We start from the raw sequence: 11,496 nt of genomic DNA, 5'->3' as shown, positions 1-11,496 counted from the left end.
AGAGATTTTGCATTATTAAAATGATGCCTCATTCTTAAGGAGACATTTATTTAACTTTGGGAACTTTCATTGTTGAGTACATTAAGAAATAATCATTTTGTGATGATGATATGAGAAAATTGTATTTAATTATAACAACTAATATACTGAAGCAGATTTACAATTCTGCACATGCAGCAGGCACAGCATGAGGCCGTGACAGACCAGGAGGCTGGGCTCGGGCACCTGCGTTTCCTCCCAGCTTCCCCGCTCCCTCAGTGTCGGGCTTCGTGCAAATTGTTTATTCTGAGTCTGTTACTTGCTCAGTAAAAATGGAGATAATCATAGTTCTCTCTGGACTTGTGGTGACGCTTAGACACGACTGAACGTGAGAATGTACACACACGAGGTGTCATGTGTTTGCACGGCTTCTCCGAAGACTTTTCCTTCACTGCAGTGCGCTGCCATGCGTGCCCATCAACCATCCTGCAGTGGATGGGCGGGAGGGGGCTCGGATCGCAACTCCGCCATCAGACTCAGATCTCCTCCAGGGACGTCCTAGTCTGGGCATTTGTTTTACAACCATAGAATGAGTAGGAAAGATAAATTACGGATCTATTTACAAATGGCCAGATATGGCTCCTTGTTTCTCTTTGTGTTTTGTCATACAGTAAATGAGACATAGGCAGTGATTTAAGGAATATGCTATTTGAAACTGGCTTTGACATGAGATAAAGGAAGATGGGTTCATTGATAGTCAAGGCTTAAGAGATTTTCCATTAAGTTAAATTATTGGCCAGATAATCTACCAGCTGCCTCCCATGTCCCCCCTGGGGATACTCTGCATCTAGGAGTGACAGATTTGGCAAACAAACAAGCAAGGAAACCAGGACAGGCAGTTCAACTTGAATGCCAGATAAACAATGAATAACTGTCTAGGCAACATTTGGGACACACTTATACTAATAAAAAGGTACTGTTTGCCTTCAACTGAAATTTACCTGGAAGTCTGCGTTGTATCTGCAAACCTGTCTGCATCCCAAGTGGCCCTGGGGCAGTCTGCTGGTCCCTGGAGCACAGCTCAGCTCATCCTGAAGGCTGAAGGTGCAGACATAATGTCTATACTGACTCCTAGATAAAAAGTTCTTCAAGCTGAGATCCACAAATAGAGCCCCAGGGATGGTCATGTATTCTGTAAGAATTTTTAAGTTTACTTCAAAGATTATTTAATAAAATTAGTCTAAGAAATTCTTAAACATCTACGTGACCACTTATATCCAAGTAATGCCAGGGCCTCATTGTTTAGTTTGCATTTCTTTTTTATATTAGTCAACAAATTGCCAGCAATATGATACGAATAGTAACTCAGCAAATGAGACGAGGACAGAAGTCTTCTGGGAGGCACACAACGCATCCTGTAGGTGTGGAGCTGTCTCATGCTGCATGCATGTTACAAATGAAGGTTGACCGGTCGTTTGACCTGGGAAGCGGGCTGAACTAGTGGCGTGCAGGTATGCTGAGTTCATAATAAGCTCCATCGCAGCAGCTAAATACCACATGCCCCATTCAGCCAGCTGGTTTTAGCAAAACAACATCGCTCATCACGTCAAATTAATGTTGTCAATTTGAATTGTATTGTGTTGTAACTCGTATTTAATTTTCTAGTCGTGTAAGAATTAAAAAAATAAGGATTTTATATCTGACTATCTATTGGCATATTTTAAATAACATGATGAGAAAAAACCATTTATCAGAATATTGTGGGCTACATGAAATTTAGTTTTTTTCCTTATAGAGACTGTGACACTTGATCTAATGATAAGAATTATGGCTGAGACGACAAATGACCCTCTCTTGCTCTTGTTTGTGGTTTGTCTACTTGCTGACACTACCGTCTCTTAGGCCCACTGCCAAGCTTGAGGAATCCTTCCAGGCAGCAGGAGGTGGGGGTGCTCAGCAGTTAGGGTGCTGTCCGGTTTCTTCCCGTGGAACTGAATTTGATGGTGTTGGGGGTAGTGTGGAGAGAGGGGGAAGAAAGGAAAATTCAACAGGCCCCCTCTTCTCTCCACCTCTTTCTCTCACTTTCCTGTGCTCCTCCTGTAGCGGAACCAGAGTTTACTAAGACTCGTCAGGTGGATTAACTCCATGCACAAGTCTGGAGTCCCGCCACGGCTGTTGGTAAGCAGGCAGGTCACCCTGTGTTCTGTTTATTTTTACTTATTTCTTTATTTTATTTTTTTTGCTGAGGAAGGTTTGCCCTGAGCTAACATCTGTTGCCAGTCTTCTTCTTTTTTCTTCTTTTTTATGTGAGCCCCCGCCACAGCATGGCCGCTAAAAGACGAGTGGTGTAGGTCCGTGCCTGGGAACCGGACCCAGGCCACTAAAGCGGAACGTGCCAAACTTAACCACTAGCCTGCCAGGGCTGGCCCATCACCCTGTGTTCTGTGACTGTATCTGCCTCCTCTGAGGGGTAGGATAGGCTAACCCAGCAACCTGCATTTCTAAAAGTTTCTTCAGGAGAATCATTCTTGGCCAAATAGTAAGACTATTTGCATAGTTAATATTTATTTTTTTCTAGCCTGAGTTTAAACCAAGACAAAAGGAACTCCAAAATGCTGACATTTAAAAAAAAGAAATTGTAAAGCATTTTTGTTTCCAATTTTCAAATCTAGCTGGAAGAGTTTAGTTCTCTTTTAATGTTAAAAAAAAGCAAGTTCACATCAGTTCATCCATTTTTTTCAAAACAGGATTGTAAAGAAAACCAAAGGAAATGAAACCACAGAAATATGTTAAAGTACACTGCAGATGTGGCTTGAACCCACAGGGCAGGGAGATTTGGATCCGAGGTGGAAACCCCACCCTTTGCACCATACGCCTTGAACCTTACTCTCATACGCTATCTCTTTCCATTGGAGTTTAAATCACATCCATTCCAGGACTTTCTTAAGATGTTAATTTTAATGCTACAGTAGTTGTTTCTTCAACAGAACCATCTAGGTTTTTGGTTGAACACAGTTAACATGGTTGTAAAACGTTTTATTAAACTCTCTTGACTACTGACTTTTTTGAAACAGAAGTTATACAAGTGTAGATAGTCTGCGCTCAGCTTTCACATTATGTAAACTCATAAGAGAGAACATTTTCTTGAAATAATTTTTTTAAAGTAAAAAAAGTTTTTAAGTAAAAATTTTAGACACTTTATGAAAACAATCTTTTTTAAACCAAAAGGCAATTTTTATTTACTCAAGACCACAGGTTGGTGATCCAGGTCCCTTCAGTGGCCCAACAGCATCAGAGCTCTGGACCAATAACTCTACGGTTTCCATGGCCACATCCCAACAGCTGCAAGACGACTGCCGAACATTAGGAGTGGAGTCCTCACACCATCAATTCCAGGCAGGGGGAGAGTGCGAGAGAAAAATAAATCTCCTTCCCACAACATGAAAAAATATGGCAGAGAATCTTCCCCATCGCCACTAGCAATGAGTCTGGCCTCAGTCCGTCACTGTGTTCAACATTTTCAGAGTCTACTTATGAGTCCAGATCTGGGGAATAGTGGGGCAGCAAATTCCTTTCAACTCCCTGCTTTGAGAATCCCCTCCATCTCAAGGTCATAGGAATGTTTATCTTACTTTTGAATTTAGCTGTGATTTTAGTAATGGTTCACTTTCTTTTTAAAAATATTTTTAGTATTGTGGAATATAATATACAAAAAAGGAATGAAGCGATAATTTGCTATTCAATTATTTATCATCTATGTAACCACTGCCAGACCAATACACAGGACGACCAGGATATCAAAAGACCCTCTTGTCCCTCCTGATCATGATCTCTGCCTCACCCCCAAAGCTCACTACTTTTCTGTCTGTGATACTAATCACTATTGGCTTTTCTCAAAAGGTTTAACACATCAGCATATGTCCCTAAATATAACAGTGTGTTCCCTTTCTGACCTTTGTCGAAACAGGATCATGCAGTGTACAGTCCTTTGTATTCTCTCAATATCAGGTTTGTGAGATTCATCTGCTACTGCTCGGAACTATGGTTCATTTAGTTTTATTGCTAAATATTATCCTATTCTTTTATATCAATCCAATTCTCCTGTTGAGAAAATGCTAGCTGTTTACAGTTTTAGGTTAATACCAATAACTTTGTTATGAATAATCTTGTGTGTGGGGGTCAGTTCTCGTAACTGTGAATTTCAACCCAAGAGTGGAATTGCTGGGGCTCAGGCACAGCTATCTTCACCTTTAGAGGTAACTTCAAACAATTTCCAAGATGGTTGCACCAATTTACATCCCCCAGCACTGTGTGAGACTTAATTCTGCTCCACAGCTTTCCTGCGAACACCTGGTATTGACAGTCTTAAATTTTAGCCATTCTAGTGACTGTGGAATAGTATCTCCCTGTTCATTTAATTGGCATTTCTTGATAATTCCTGAGCTAGAGCATCTTTTCAGATATTTATTGGCCATTTGTATATCCATATTTGTAAGTTCAAACCTCTTACGTAGTTGTCTTTTGTGTTGATTGCTTTATATACTTTGGATAAGAGTTCTTTATCCATAAACGATGTCAAATATTTCCTTTCTGTCTGAGGTTTACCTTTTCACTCTTTTAATGGGTCTCTGGATTAATAAAGGTTCTTAATGTATATACAGAGCTAATATCAATTTTTTTCTTTTTTGGCTAGTGCTAACTTCTTGATAGAGTTATTTAACTTCTGGATTTTGGTCTTTATTTTTCTTTCTTCCAATGTATGCATTCAAGGCTATAAATGAGCCTTTAAGCATACCTTTAATTGGATTTTGTAAGTTTTCATGTGGATTATTTTCCATGTCATTCACTTTATACTAGATTTTAATTTACAATGATGTTTTATTTTTTCTTTGACACTTGTGTTAGTTGGAAGTATATTGTTTAATTTCCAAACATATGAATATTTTTCTAGTCATCCTTTCATTGTTGATTTCTGATTTATTTCATTGTGGTCAGAGACCATACTCTGTGTGAATTCAATACTTTGAAAGTTGGTGGGACTCTGAGAAGGATAAAATTTTGGAAATGTTCCACGTGGGCTTATAAGACAACACAAGCAACATCTCATTTAAGTTTTATAGAAAAACTAAGAAATTAGCACTACCATTATTCACATTTACAGATGAAGAAATTAAATGAGGTCATACTTGTTAAAACATTTGAAAATAGAAACAGATTTTTAAGTAAATTATCATTATCGCTTCAGATTGTGTGATTTCTTATTCTTCTCTCGTTACTGACTCCGGGTGTTAAGTGAGTTAAGGAAAACTTTGCAGTTTGAATGACTGTGGAAGCCTAGGTCTTTGCTGCCCAACTCGATAGCCATGGACCACATATGGCTGTTGAACACTTGAAATGTGGCTAATCCAAGTTGAGGTGTGCTGTAAATATAAAATACACACCAGATTTGGAAGACTTAGTATGAGAAAAAAAGAATTAAAACGTCTCGTTAATTATTTTTATGTTAATTACATGGAATAATAAGCTTTGGGATGTATTGGGTTAAACATATTGTTAAAGTTAATTTCACCTGTTTCTTTTTACTTTATTAATGCAGCTACCAGAAAATTTGAAATTCCCTCTGTGGCCAGCATTCGTTGTTTGCAGGGTCCCTGAGAAGATCTGGCCTGAGTGTTTCCTCTCACAAGGTACGGATATGAAGGACGTGGCACTAACTGAAATCGGGTATTACATGCATACATATATCATGAATTTTCATCTATTTTAACTTCTTGACTCATCACTGCTTCCTACACCTGAAAAAAGTATAAATATAACTTAATTTTTATTGACAGCAGTTATGTATTAAATTGTAGGTAATTGGAAATTGACAGATTGTTTTAAATGTCATATAATTCCCCCCCTACTGTTTCTGTTATAGGAAGTGTGGAAATGGAGAGTGATGGGCTGTGCACCCCTGAAGATGTCACCAGGACAGCATGTTCTCTGTTCTCCTCTCCCATCTTCCTTATCTTTGAGCTTCCCTTTGGGTTCAGGATGGCTGCTGCACCTCCAGGCATTACATCAGCATTCCAGCAAGAAGAAAAAAGGGGACGAAGCATTGTCTTCATCAGACTCTGTTCTTTTCTCAGGAAGAGATGCCCTTCCCGGGTCGTCTGCTTACAGCTCATTGTCCTGAAATGAGGCCCATGGTCTCCATGAGCCAAAAAGGGGACTGGAGGCTGACCCCGCCATCTGAGCACTCCACATCCCTCTATAAGGAGAGGGTGGAGGACCAGTGGGAGCTAGTTGTATGCCATACCGTTCTTCTTAGAGGAAAGAGCATACCATCTTGAGTTGGAAGTGTTTAATGTAACTGTTCCAAAATTCTGGAAAAGAAATGAAGTAACAAAGCATTTTTTCTAAATTTTTGAAAAACTTTCAGAGTTTTTATTGAAAGACTCACCATATAGTTTCACTAAAATATGCTATTTTTTAAGCACTTGTTCATGAGTTTTTCCCTAAGCTTGACATTCAGCTCTAACCGTGTTGTCTTATGGGAGCCTGTAGCAGCGAGTCTGTTCTAGTCTCCTGGTCGTCTTGTTCCTGATCTCGTGAGGGGAAGGCGACCAGGGTTCTTAGAACAGAAGAGGCCTTTTCTCAGTCCCTCAGTTCCACTGCTGGGTCCATTGTTACTGGCCCAGGTGACATATTTACATACCCGACTGCTTCTTCAGCCTTCACTCTCCCAAAGGAATCCTCCAGAATCAGGGCCTTCCTTCCCTCTTCTTGCAGACTGCAACCACAGTCACATGTTATTTCCTTTTGTTTTCCACAAATCCAGGCACTGCATCGTTGATGGTGAGCCATCATCTTTTTGCTTCTTTCCTGTCATTACGGAGTCCTTGATTTTAGGCTCCGAACTCCTATTCAGTGAGGTCCAGAGAGCCCAGGGTGCCATCCAGGAGCACAGAGTGACTGTGCTAAGGAAAGGGTAGACTCTCAGTGCTGGAATTCACCTGAGCAGCCCACCATCCCACGTCTCTCCTGGCTCGAGAACTCCCTGAGTAAGGAGAAGAGTCCAGTCTCCCGGCTTCTTATCTACATCGATATCAGTCTTTTCTGGTCCCCTAGGCACAACATAGTCACTGCCTTCTAGGAGGTCCACGATGCCCAGTTTGCATCTTATAATTAAGCTAATGTTTTCAACGTGTCCGCTTTGGATTTTCCCCTAGTCCTTTCATCCAGCTACTTTCCTTTCCAGACAGACCGATGAGCTTTTATAGGGTGGGGTCTGTGTTTATAGTTGACGTTCAGTAAACACATGTTGAGGTGCCTTTTTATTATACTCTTTTTTGGGGACACAAAAGCACTTGCTTGGGAACTGGTTCTCTTGAAAAAAATTCCTTGGCCAGAAGCCACACTTATTCCTTCACGACTCACTTGGGTGTGATGCACACAACACACGTTCTTCTCAATTCTATGTGATTCGACCAATTTAACATGTGTTACGGGAATAGTTAAATATAATTCCAGTCAAAACAGGGATAGTGAGAAAGACAAATGAACATGTTAAGAAGAAATAATAAGGTTTAAATTTTTTCATTAATTGAAATGGGAAGATCACTATTAATTTTGTTGATCGAATCCAACAAATTTTAGACTCTTTTTCAAAGAAGCAGGGTATTTTATTTATTTATTTATTTTTGTGAGGAGGATTGGCCCTGAGCTAACTTCCAATGCCAATTCTCCTCTTTTTGCCAAAAAAGATGAGCCCTGGGCTAAGGTCTGTGCTCATCTTCCTCTACCTTATATGGGACACTGCCACAGCATGGCTCGACAAGTGGTGAGTCCATGCGTGCCCGGGATTCAAACCTGCGAACCCTGGACTGCCAAAGCGGAGCATGCGCGCTTAACTGCTGCGCCACCAGGCTGGCCCCAGAAGCAGGGTATTTTAAATACAATTAAACAAATACATATATACACTCACACATGGGTAAGGCAGATAAGAGAAGGTAACTTAATGACTTTTGTTGAGGAACAAAACAACTGTATTTTGGTCTTGTGGCCTATTTATTCAAGCCTACTTATTTCATACACACCTCGGAAAATGGATATACTAGTACTTTTTCCGCTTCCCATCCACCAGTTCCTGACCCCAGTTACCTGTCTGGTGACTTCCCACAGGCTCCCCCTCTAACCTCCCCTCTGTCTTCCGTCTCCTCAGGCAAGTGTCCTCGATGAAGTGGAGACTGCCATGCATGGCGAAAATTGGCAGGGGTGGTTTTCATGGAGACACAGCAAAGCGAAGTTGCCGCCCCTCAGAGCTGGACGCATTAGACAATATTGCTGCAATCGCCTTCCTTCTCTGCGCCTCTGGCTTTCCACAGCTGCACTTTCTTCTTTGCAATCCTTGAGACGCATGCAAGGAAGGTCCTGACCAGCAAATGGGGTGACAAGCGCAAGAGAAAGAACAAGACTAGCGCAACCAAGTCCCTGCTTTTGATTGCCTGCTGGCATGAAAAATTACAAAATTCTTCACACTTTTGGTTAAGGAATCATTACCCACACATTCACATGTGAATTTATCCTGACCAAATTAGTTTAAGCGGGAAGTTTAGTTTATCTGAGAGGATAAGTACCTTTGTCTCTTGGGGGTTAGAGGAGAGCCCTACAATGGATTACCCTCTTTCTCTCTCTCTCACACACACACACGTCACATGCACATATGCACACTCTCACATGCACACGTACCATGTACACACAACACACATCTATGCACACACACAGTACATACTCTCTCTCACACACACACACTCCCAGACACACTCTTACACACGTGCATGCACATGTACACAATGAACACACCATGCATACACACATGTACGTACAAACACACATACGCTCTTTCACATACACATACATGCACATAGATACACATACAGACACACACCACACACGCATATGCATATATGCACACTCTCGGTCTCACACACACATACACATACGCACACAGTTACAGGCACACACCATGATTAAAAGACTGGTGCATAATCTGGAGGTCACCTAAAATTTTTGAAGCCCTTGCATCTGCACTGAAATTGCAGTCCACATATCCAGGCATGCAGCAAATATCAATGCTCTTATTACCTAAAATGCCACTTCATTTCTAATTCTGAGCTCCAATCCCACTAAGGCTGTGGCAAATCCAACATCAACTATTCTTGAGATCCACACCCTTGGGTGTGTGCCTCAGTTTAGGAGTCTTGCACTGTGCCGATAGGTTATTTAACACATATTTACATGGCCCGCACATGTGTCAGCACTGTTCCAAGTGCTTTGTGAATATTAATTTATTGAATCCTCTTGATAAACTTAGCAAGAAGTACTGTTTTGTGAGTGAGGACCCTTGGGAACAGAGCTGCTGAGTGACTTGCCCGAGGCTGCACAGCATTATGTGGTGAGGTGGAATCTGAACCCCTCAGCTGGCTCCGTGCTGTCTTCTCAACCAGACCTCTCCAGGCTTGATGGTCTCCCTGCTGAGTTGGCCTGCTGGGTTACAATGACTGCCAGGTTGGGACCCGTGAGTGTTTGAGAAGGTGCCTGTTGCCCTCATTTTCCTAAACACACCTCGTATCCCTGCTTTCTGTTCCTTCATTTCATGCCAAGAAGCAAGAACTGATTCTGTCTCATTTCAGAGTCTTAGACTTCCCCTCCCCCATGCAGGGGACCCATCCCCATTTCTCCTGGGCACACTATGAACAGGGGTCCTTTCTCTATCCCATGCATTTCCAAGACACTGTTTTTGAAGACATACTAATTGTCAAATTCCATTCTCCCTTCCTTTTAATCTCTTCCAAACTCTTCTGAGTTCTTCTAAAGGCTCACACTTTGGGAAGACACATCCTTGCAGAGCTCAGAGGCCAATTCTGTGTGAAGGGGAGAAGAGAGGAGGACACTGGAGAGAAAAAAAATCCCTTGTATGTGAACATTTCAAAACATCCAGCCACAAACAGATGATCTCGTTTAGAATGCTTTTTCATTAAATTATTCTGTTTCTTTTCTTCTTTTTGTTGGCCAAAATCCTAGATGTTTACCGTGGGTGGTTGAGAAGGGCTCGTGGATACTGCCAAGATCGGAAACAGCAAAGCGTCCCAAACCAAACTTTTGACCACTAAGCCCTTTCTTGCTTAAAGAGCCAGTGGAAAAGCCTTATAAAGGAATGGAACATCATAGCACAGCACACTGTCCATATCTCTTGCCTGAAATATATATTTCAAAGTGATTGCTTTCCCCTAAAGCGGTCCTCACTAAGTGCCAAGGAGAGCGTGCAATCTTGAACAGCGCGGTGATGGAATGAAAGCTGCAGTCGCGGGTGGAAGTTCTCCGGCAGGAGGTAAGGATTCTGCAAGTCCAATGCTGAAATTTCCCTTACTCCACAAGAGAGGAACTCAACGGCTTTGTGACAATGATAGCTTGGCAGCTGGCCTTTGACACACCGTAGCCCAGTGACGGAAATGCCCTTTTACCCAAGGTCTGGGTGTCCATGATGCCTGAGGGAAAAGCATAGAGCAGCCTGGAGAAGGGAAACAGAATTGTCAGTCAAACTTGCTGCCTTCTCTGTCCAAGGGTTTCTGCTGCGGTGATCTTTGTGGGATTCTCGCCAGCCGGGGCATCTGGGCCACTCTGGTAGGTTTGTGTTCTCCATTCCCCAGAAGTAAAGAGCAGTGTTTTAATTTAGTGTCTGAATGATGGAAAGGCTTCTCCCATAGAAGTCATAATACTCGTAGGGTATTAAGTAAATTAAAGTAGATATTAAAAAGGGATCTATAAAAAGGAATTTAAAAAGAGAAATTTGAAATTTTTCAAGATGCTGTTTAGTACAGATTCAGTGTTTAAATAAACCAAAAGTATGACTTTCTAATTTATTTAAACAATTTAAAATGTATCTATACACACATACCTTAATTTTATATATATATGAATATATAAATATATACAAATTTCTTCCTCAATAAGTAATATTATCTTTCCCCAATGAGTAATGTACAATCAGTAAAAGGTACAGCATTTTCCCAATTAGCAGACATTTGGTCCTGTCCAAAACATCCAGAAGACATTTGGTCCAAGCCAAAAGGTCCTTGATATTTGGTCCTGTCCAAAACATCCATCAGAGATTTGGTCCATAGGACATTTGGCGCATGCCCAAAGGTCCTTGATATTTGGTCATCTTTGGTCCTGTCCAAAATGTCCATGGATACATTTGGTCTATGCCAAGAGGTCCTTGATATTTGGTCCTGTCCAAAACCATTTGGCGTGTACCAAATATGCTCATGGATGTTTTGGACAGGACCAAATGTCAAGGACCTTTTGGCATGGACCAAACGTCTAATGGATGTTTTGGACAGGACAAATGTCTTGTAAGGCATTTTTTTTCACTATTTAAAAGAGACAATGTATATTTAAGAGAAGAAGTTTTACATTTCTGTCACTTTTTGGATCTCTCTGCTTGGTTACCTATTTTACTTTACAGAGTCT

At 41.2% G+C, this 11,496-nt stretch overlaps 1 long non-coding RNA gene across 3 annotated transcripts; it reads left to right on the top strand.

Annotated features, from left to right (window-relative positions):
• Positions 1-921: 921 nt before the first annotated feature.
• On the top strand, positions 922-11,117 carry LOC131399627 (uncharacterized). 3 transcript variants are annotated; one of them, XR_009217172.1, is made up of 4 exons: positions 922-1,490; positions 5,576-5,666; positions 5,900-6,819; positions 8,186-11,117. It is a non-coding gene; the product is annotated as an uncharacterized LOC131399627 (long non-coding RNA). The 3 variants fall into 3 exon arrangements; XR_009217171.1 differs by lacking the exon at positions 922-1,490 and having other exon boundaries at positions 4,374-5,666; positions 10,048-11,117; XR_009217170.1 differs by lacking the exon at positions 922-1,490 and having other exon boundaries at positions 4,374-5,666.
• The last annotated feature ends 379 nt before the right edge of the window (positions 11,118-11,496 follow it).

This window comes from Diceros bicornis, chromosome 39 (genome assembly GCF_020826845.1).
Source record: "Diceros bicornis minor isolate mBicDic1 chromosome 39, mDicBic1.mat.cur, whole genome shotgun sequence".
NCBI classification, from domain to species: Eukaryota; Metazoa; Chordata; class Mammalia; order Perissodactyla; family Rhinocerotidae; genus Diceros; species Diceros bicornis.
Note: the sequence above shows the minus strand (reverse complement) of the source record. Positions and strands in the feature narration are given on the sequence as shown.